Consider the following 9,429-nt stretch of genomic DNA (forward strand, 5'->3'; position numbering starts at 1 on the left):
ACCGGTCAGTTTGCTGACTATTAGGGTTCTCTCTTCATATGCCAACTCTCCTCATGTGCTGCACAGAAACTAGCTGCAGACCCTTAACGGGGCATGACGGCTTCTAGTAGGTGCCCGGTTGCCTGAAAGGTACTGCCTGGCCACCGTGGCACCTGAATCCATCTGTTGGTCTAAAGTCTTCAGACCCAGGTTTTCTCTTCCAGCAAGCTGTCGGCAGTGCAGAGGGGAGTAAAAGCAGCTTTCAGTCACCATCATGTTCTCCAGTTCCAGCACTTCTAGATATAATTCTGGTCCGTAGTTTGAAAGAGTAGGGATCTAGGCTGAAGGCTGTTCTGTTTTCTACAGACTGACAGCTGTCCTCGGGGGGTGTTTTAGCACCCAGGGATTAGCCATGACATTCACATATGATCACATCTCTGAACCTTTATCCAGGACATGGGGTACCCCTCAGCACATCTAGACACTGACAATATTTTCCTGGCTAGTTACTCTGACCTACAAAAAGCTTTACACCAGAGGATCAGCACAGAGAACCCTTAAAGCACCAAAGGATCTGTAGTTGTATAACTTTTTGGCAGCTGTCAGAATGGAGGCGTTCATCTGTGACTATTACTCAACAAAACATTCATCCTGCCCATCTCTAGCAACCGGAGCTCCAGATGTAGTTTGCCAGATGTCCATGTTGCCAGAAATCCTACTGGCAGAAAATCCAAAGTGAAAAAAGTGATGTGGAAACTAAACAGAAACAGAATGAACCCTGCTGCTAAAAGAAAATAACAAGATGGAAAAGTATATCAAAAGGAACAGGTATACTCTAAGGAGAGGATGAAGGGACGAGAGGAGCACACTGAGAACCAGGCTGGGAAATCGCTGAAAGTTGCAGGCAGGAATCAGACTCAGGAAGCAAGAAAAACTCTCTGCAGGCAGTCCCAAAGCCTAGCCCAGATGTGCTGGGGATCCATAATTCGCCTGTGCCCCCTGGGCTCAGCATATGTTGATTTAGCAGACTACTCATTTTGTAAATATGATCTATCCCACCTACAGAAATCCTTCATTGTAGTCTAGGTTCACTATATGACAGTAAGTATCCCAACAATAGGAACTGACAATGGAACAGAGCATACAAGTTCTTATAGGTTTAGACAAGTGTCGTCAAAGTTTGTTCATACTTTGACGACTTTTCATCTTCCATCTGGTACATCTGTAGCGAGTGTCTGATACAGTCTGAAGCATCCTGTGAAACAGAGATGGAACTGTTTTTGACAGATTTTAGCAGGACTGGGTCTTCTGGTGTGAGTTTGAATATCTTTGGAGCATCATTTCTACAGTTAAAAATTTCTTGGAATATCTCTAACCAGCATCCTTTGAGAAAGGCCACTTAAAATACAGATTCTCTCTTGCAGAATTGTCTGACCAAATACCAGTATTCAGCACAGAGAGGTTAAATCCAGCCCTACTCAGCTCCACAGTGTAGTGGGCGAAAGCTTTCTGCAGAGTTCTCTGAAAAACTTGAAATTCTACATGTATCAGTTTATTCCTTCCCTTCTGAAGGACTGAAAATATTATAACTGAAATTATACTGTGACTATTGTTGGTGGATATTCATCCATAATAAGAAAAATAAATCTTTACTATATATGATCTGTTGATTCATGGGCTAGTAAGGACTGAAACTCAAAGCAACCCTGTTGCTGATGGCAGCAAGAACTGATCTTGCATGCAGAGAGGTTCCTCTTAACACTACCAAAACCTCCAGTTTGACCCCCCACCTTGAGTCCTGGGGAAGTTGAACCCTGACTCTCTTGATAAGCAATATTTCTCTTTTACAAGATTGAGGCTGTATACAAGGGAAAGTAAAATAAACTTGGGAAGAATTAACAATGATAAACTAATCAAATGTTTTAATAATGATTAAAAGCACCATGCTGTATTTCTTTGCATTAAAGCTTTGACAGTTTCACAGCCCCAACCATGATACTTCTCTCAGCAATTGTCCTTCTGCTGTCATTACTATGACTCCTGCTATCCCTTTTTAACCATCCTTTTTAACCATTATCCCTGTTTAACCATCAGTGGTCACATTGCCACTATATCCAGGAATTCATTTATTCACACAGACATGTCACTAGCCCTCAGGGAAGTTCAGCTGTACCTTACTTGTTTAAGAAGACTTGACAGGAATCCACAAAGTCCTGCTGCTTTACACAGCAGCTTCAGCTCAAGCTGTTTCTCTCACCACAACACACCTCCAAACTAACTCATCACAATGTCTACAGACATTGCAGAAGGTCAACAACATGTAGAAGTCTTAAAGAAAGTCTCTCGCCCTGTTCCCTTTCTTGTTTCTATTCTATTCCCCCTCTCCATTTCAGAGTATCTATGCACTTCGAGCAAGTTTCCAAAATGCCATGTACATTATTCTGGATAGAAAGCTTATGCAAATAAAATCATTCTGTAGCTGCTCTTCTCCCTATTCAATAGTATTAAATAATTTTCTCCTGGATGGAACTTGCATTCTTTTTTGTCTCTCTTTACAGACACTAGGTAGAAGCAAAAACCTGATCTTTTGTGGGCAAGAGACCACACCGAAATCAGTTAATAACTAGCAGATAATCATTTCATTATTGCCTATTGAGTCCTAGTACCATGTTTCCGAGTGCGCATCAGATAATGACATAGGTATTAGATCCAGTTCTTTCCCTGTATGATGTTACTTGCAGTGGCCCTATGAACAATGAGTGTGTCAAATTTGTCTCTAAATTAATTCATGCAAACTCTGAATCGCTCCCAACAACTCAGCTGTCCTGCTGGGTTACAAAACACTGCTATTAATGAAAGTATGTTAAGAAATAACAATTCTATCTTAAGAAACAACAATTTATCTGTCCAACACGGATATATGGATAGTTTTGGTCCAGATGAGCAGCAATGTTGATCCCTTTTCATGGTACATACTATCTAATTTCAGTATATAAAAATGCCAAATGATTTTCTGAAGCAGAATATACATCCCTTAGGAGCATTACAAAAGAATCAATGATTTAATCACAGGTGCTAAAAAGACAAACCTAAATATGCATAAAGAATGTGACAGGTGCAAACAATTGGCATAAGGCATGTTCTGAATATTTCTGAAGAGGGTTCAATAGTCTTGAAAAAGGGCATGAAATAGAATAGTTTTCACAAAGCAAGTTCTTTGTTTCCAGTATAAATATTGGTACTCACAGCAGAAATGAAAACGCCTTCATATTGCCATGCAAAGGTGTCTCCTCAAAGAACTGATTCTAGAAATAAAGAAATAAGCTGCTGCTTCTCTCTTCTAACACTGATATCCATTTTTCTGGTAATTTTTGCATTGTATGGACACAGGACTGAAACTGGAACTACTTATGCCATGTAAAAGCTTCAGTAGCCAGTGAATAGGAACCTAGTCACAGTGAATCTGATGTGAACTCGAATTCCAAATTCTGTGGCCCTCTAATGGGGGGCAGTTCTCATGAAAATTCTCTGTTTATCTAATAAAAGTTATAATGACTTATTTGTGGAGGTTTTTTTACTGGAAACTTATTTGTAATGAAAAAAAAAACCTGCACAAAAGAGTAATTGTAATCTAAAGGGAAAAGTTTGAGTGAAAAATTTGTATCAGATGCTTCCAGTTCAAGTCTGCTAATATATGTAGCTGTCACAGCTATTCTATACAAATCTTGGCTTTAGTTTCTGATAGAAGTATTGAAGTAAGCCACAAAGACACACTGATGTTGGACAGTGCAAGAGTAAATCATCAGCTAACAAAATATCTCTCAACCAAAATGGTAATCCAGCCAGGGACCTGAGCAGAAGCCCACATACATAGTCTCATTTAATTCGCTGGCATGCGTATGTATTTGACATTAGGCAAATGCCTTGCTGAAAATGGTCTGACTCACAGCAACTTTTCATCACCGTGCGTTTACCATTCCATACTGAATCCTGAATGGAGGTTGAAGGTGGGAACTGTGAACAAAGCAAATGGTACATCTGCCCAGATGAATACCTGGAGTTTCGTGTTTTTACACAGCATGGAATGATTTTGAGGCAAATGGAGAACACCAGGTTATTCAGGAAGTCGAAACCTGCCCTACAGTGTGAGACCAGGCTCCTCACTCCTCCCACGCAGGTCCGTGAAGCACCTGAGGAGGGGATGAGAGCTCCCGGGGAGAGCAATGTGACGTGAACCAGCTCCTAGACCAAGGCTGTGTCACCCTATCAGAGCAGCATAAAGCTAAAACACCCCTGCTAGTTGTATTCATCACTGCACTTACACAGTCACACATTTTGACGGGTTACAAGCAGGGGCTGAACACCCTCACAGGTACCTAAATATATGGCTGGCTATCTGATGAAGCTCCATACTAAAATGTAGTATAATTTAGGATGCATTTTTCTGGCTCCCATGACATCATAACCCTTTTGCTGTTGTATATAATTATAAAAAATGTCCCTCTGCCTTCTTGTTGCTGAAAATAAACAGGCTGTTTCATTTAAAAATAACAACATGTTCTCTCCCTCTTGTTTTTCTATTTTTGTCAGGTTCTGCCATGAAAGCTGCGGCAATTACTACAGCTGGAAGTTGGTGCAAAGACTTACGATGACACCCTCTAGCATGGAGCTTTATAAAGGTATCTAGTGATTAGCTTCCCTCCAGCATCAATATTAGGTCTTTTTTATTTATGCATACTCCTAAGCAGAATATGAAATACGCTCCTTTTGTGTAACTGGTGCTGTCTGAGAGCTTACTAGCTTTAACCACAGAGTAAGCTATCACTGCAGAGGGAGATGCACAGCGGCAGAAAGGGAGTAGGCACTGAAATACAGCATGCATGTGCCTGAGTAATGGGCAAAAAATGGGAGTGTAACCCTATGACCATATTTAGTTTCCATATTTGAATCTTGGCTGGCTGAAGCCTCTCCCAAATGCCAGTGGAAGCCTGAGAAGCTGGAAATCGTTTGCTCTGTGCATACAAGCAGAGTCATGACTCATGCAGAAGAGAAACAGTTTTCATTTGCAAGAGGAATATTTTCCCTTATTGACAGGGGAGACACCCAAAAATAGCTTTGCTTTCTGTGTGATTCTGTCAATTCACAGCAGTGATGTGAAGGTACTGAAGCTGAAGGAGCATTTACTATTCCAGGAATTTGCTTACAAAAAGCAGAAATCTGTCTTTAAGACAGTGAGCCAAATTCACTGTGTGTCAACTCCTTGGAGACAATGAATTAAACTAGGGTAACTCGGACTGTTCAATAAATTACAAATGTCAGACAAATAAATGAAATGAAGGACCAAAGAATATTAATGCAAGGTATTTAAAATGCTGTTCAATTTAATCTCTTTGAGTAGGTAGCTCAGTGTATAATCTCATTTACATTATGCTTTATTTCTGATATAGTGCATTTTCAACACCAAAAGTGAAGAAGCATTAAACTTCTGTGAAAGGTAGAGCTCTTTGGATCTCAAAGGAGTGATGTTCCTTGGAAAGGAAGAACATTTCAGAGAATCCCAGATTATTTGAATTTGTTTCCACCAAAGTCACTGGAATTTTCCAAGTTATTCAATGGAAACTGAACTAAGCCAAGGAAAATCCCACCCCATAGTGAGGGATAGCATCATTAAAAGGTGTTACTAACTGGAGTAAGACAGACAGGATTTACTTTAATGTTTTTTTTTTTCCTCATGGTTTGCTCCAGCGACCCTTTTCTAAAGTTTATGAAAGATACTGATCTAAACCAGCTGAAAATTAGACCTTCATCTACCAAAATGAGGTCACTAAGTTTAATACACCTCACATCCTGTTTGTCTTGCTGTAGCCTCTTTTTTCTTTAATGGACTGAATTTCACCCATGAAAGCAACAACAGAACCAAACTTGGATAGACCTGGAGCCCTTTCTCCCCTGTGATGTGGTCACATTTTCTAGAGGTTTAGAACAGAGTAGTGACACAAGAAACGTTTCAGTTCAAAAGAGCACTTCTGATTTTTTTTTAAATCCATGACGACACACGATATGCAGCTAGAACATGAGAGATTTTATTTTTATTCTGAATTAGTGAGAAACTCGACGTTTAGAAACGCACCTGGGCTGCGCCCGCTCGGCCGTCGGTGCCCTTCGGGGCAGCCCCGGCAGCAGCGCAACGCGACGCCGCCACCTCCCGGCCGCTCGCCGCAGCGCTGCAGGGCTCCTCCGAACGGAAAGAAGAGCTATAAAACGCTGCTTTGCGCCTCAGAACAGAAATGATCCTGCTTAAGCCCATCGTTTTCCAACAAAACGCCTAAATAGACACCTAGAAATACTTCTCTACATACTCCCACTGACTTCCAAGGGAGTTAGGGCTGCATTTAATTATACATATGCCTGCATGATTTCTGGAATAAAAATGCTTCCATGAATAGGCTGAATGTGAGGAATACAAATAAACAGACTGTAACATCCTGGCTCCAGGGAAACAACCAACTTAGTAAAAATGCATTGGTGAAGTTACTTCCACTTGCATGTCATCTGGCAAAACAAATGTTTGTCAATCACTTTACCAGCGGAAATGCACCCTCTGCTTTCATTCTAATAGAAGCGTTTCAGAAAGTCATCTATTACTGCAAGTGAGGAGAGGAGAGTAATCTAATAAAACACTCTCTTGAGGTTAGCAAAAATGGATCCAGCAAAATTCTGCTTTGCTTGGAATTAGCACAAGGCTTTTCGCACCAGGAAAACACAGGCAAAAAGAAAACAGGGAAAGCACAAAATTTTTCTAATTTGATTTCCCACCTACTAAATCAGGTATTGCAGATCAGTCAAGCTTGGGCAAGACTGTCCTTGAAAGGAGGTGGGGTTTTTTTGTTGTTTTTTCCTGCCTGTTTTCCCTGGAAATTTTGACTGGGATTGAGCTGAGCCAGAGACTCCAGAAACACAAGGTAGTTCTGAAGTAGTGGTAATATATCAGGTGAACCCAGTTAGTCTAGAGCTGTGTTCGTCAGTACACAAAGCAGCTACCCTCATGAGTCCTAAGGAGTTCATTAAAAATATTCCTGAATGAAATGGTGATTTTACTTCAAATCACTGTATTTTCTAAGAATAACTGATTCTTTAAGAGTAAAACAGTATTTTGAAAAGCCCAGCCTTTTAAGTCAGAGCATTAAATAGTGGTGCTGATGGCAAAATTGCTTAGGCAGTTCAACATCTGCTCAAGTTTTAGAGGAGTAACAGGCTGGGAAACATTGAGCCTGAATTGTTGCTAGTCAACATCTGGCTGTTTCATGCTGCTTCTAATACCGCAAAGCAGCCGTAGGCCTCAGCTTGCTGGCTGGATTAAATCTAGCAGGCAGCGTCTCTGTGTTTTCAGAGCAGCACTAGGCGTCAGGAGCAGATTGGTGACTCTGGCACAATATCTATTCATAAATAAAAGCATCAGGGTTTGCATTTGAATAGGCCCTTTTCTTTGGCAGATATCAAAATAATTTCTAAAGAAGGGCAAATGTTATTATCTCCATCATGGTGATAGCTTATATGACAAGCTCACAGTAGGGGACTGGACAAGATCTTGGCTCTACAATAAGCAACAGCTGTTCTCCTTGGTTAAATGGCACACACCAGCAGTCCCCAAAGTTGTGAGGTCCTGGCCAAGCACACAAAGCCCCATAGCCAGATGGGCAATAGCAAGCACTGGAAAGCTGGTCCCTTTACCCAGGTGGTTCCAGAGGTAACTAAAACTTCACAAAAGACTTGTTCAGAAACACAAACGAGCAGCAATATTTTTTAACACACTCTGCTTTTTATTTAGTGTTCATTGCTTCCCCATACTCATTTAAGAAATAATCCTCACTTTTCCTTAGGTAGGCACCTAAACTGACCTGCTGCAAGGATGGAATATTCTTTTTTATTTGAACATGTCCTCTTGGGAAAGTTTCAAACCTGTTTCCATTTTGTGGGTATGCTACATGTGGGTATGCTAGAAACTTCTACAACTCTTGAAAACATGGTGTCATTGCAGAAAAACTGCCCTAAAGGTCTGACATGATTCATATGTGAAGACCAGATATAAACATCATAGCTGATGTTTTCAGTGATGGGTCATATTATAAGTGAAAGCTGGACTTATCACAGTCATTTCTGATTCTTAGTCAACATATCAAGTTGGCAGCTCTCCCTGATCCCTCTGCAAAACATAAATAAAATGTATCGCCAGCTATGCTGCTTAGTTCACTGAAATACTTTGACACCCACATGCATATAGCCTTTTTAGGTAGCAAACCATAGCAACACAAACTATAGTTTGCAAACTATAATGCACAGCAATATGCATGTTTAAGTGAGGCGTTCTGCGTATGCATTTGCAACGAGAAGCTGCTCCCCGCGCACAGGTGATTCCCGACAGTGATCTGTGAAGCTGCATACATACAAACGCCAACATGCACACACAGCGCAAACAGGCACTTGTCCCTGAATATTGGCATTCATTTCCAGCTGACAGCTGTTCAGAACCAGATGGGAAATAGTCTTTGCAGTTCTGCTTTAAGCCTCATCACACGACCACAACCGCCACAGACCCCAGGCTGGCAGTCTCACCGGAAAGGCAGAAGAAAAAGTGGGCAAGAAAGCTGAATCCTGCTCCTGCCTGCCAACGTGAGCCCTCCAGGAAAGGACGGAGGCATATTTGACATAGAGGAGAGAGAAATAGAGAGCAGCAGGCTCTCAGACACTGTACTTTGAAAGCTATTACTACATTTGTTCTGTACACAGCAAACGCCTGGGTCCTGTGTTGACAATCTGGCAGCTACTGAAAGCTGTTGAGTTAGCTCAGACATGATAAACAGGAGAAAAAAAGTAACAAGTCGTCACCAAAAGCAGTAGTTCCCAACCCACGAGACAAGCCTTCTTAGTGAGGCATGCCAGCATTAAAGATAAGATACGTAAGAGAGAGCAGAAGTATTGCTGAGTCTGAAGAACAGAAGAGAGAGAACTGTTCAGTTTATTTATGTTGCCTGATTTTTTTTCCCACTCCCAAGTTCAAGTCTCAGAGACAAAGGACATACTGCTTGGTGGTAAGGAAATACAGTGCTATAGATCTCCAAAGGCAGGGATGCCAAGGAGTCATGGGTCGTGGGATGATCGAGGAGAGGAGGAAAAGAGCGGATAGTAAAAGGGTACAGCTATGAGGCATGCCTAAGAGAGACTGGGTATTACTGCCCTAAAAAATGTATGAATCCAAAGTATTTCCATATTGAGAATAGCAAAATCAGTCAAATCCAAAACATTCTTGTTAAAACATGGAATTGGATTCAGCCCCACCCAAAGTCCAGTGAAGTTCTCACACGAAACAAGACTCTCACCCCTTAAAAATAAGTATTGGCAGTTATTTCCTTGAATTGTGTCATCCTGGTACCCTGCATAAAGATAAACTGC

The sequence above is a fragment of the Apteryx mantelli genome, chromosome 1 (genome assembly GCF_036417845.1).
Source record: "Apteryx mantelli isolate bAptMan1 chromosome 1, bAptMan1.hap1, whole genome shotgun sequence".
NCBI classification, from domain to species: domain Eukaryota; kingdom Metazoa; phylum Chordata; class Aves; order Apterygiformes; family Apterygidae; genus Apteryx; species Apteryx mantelli.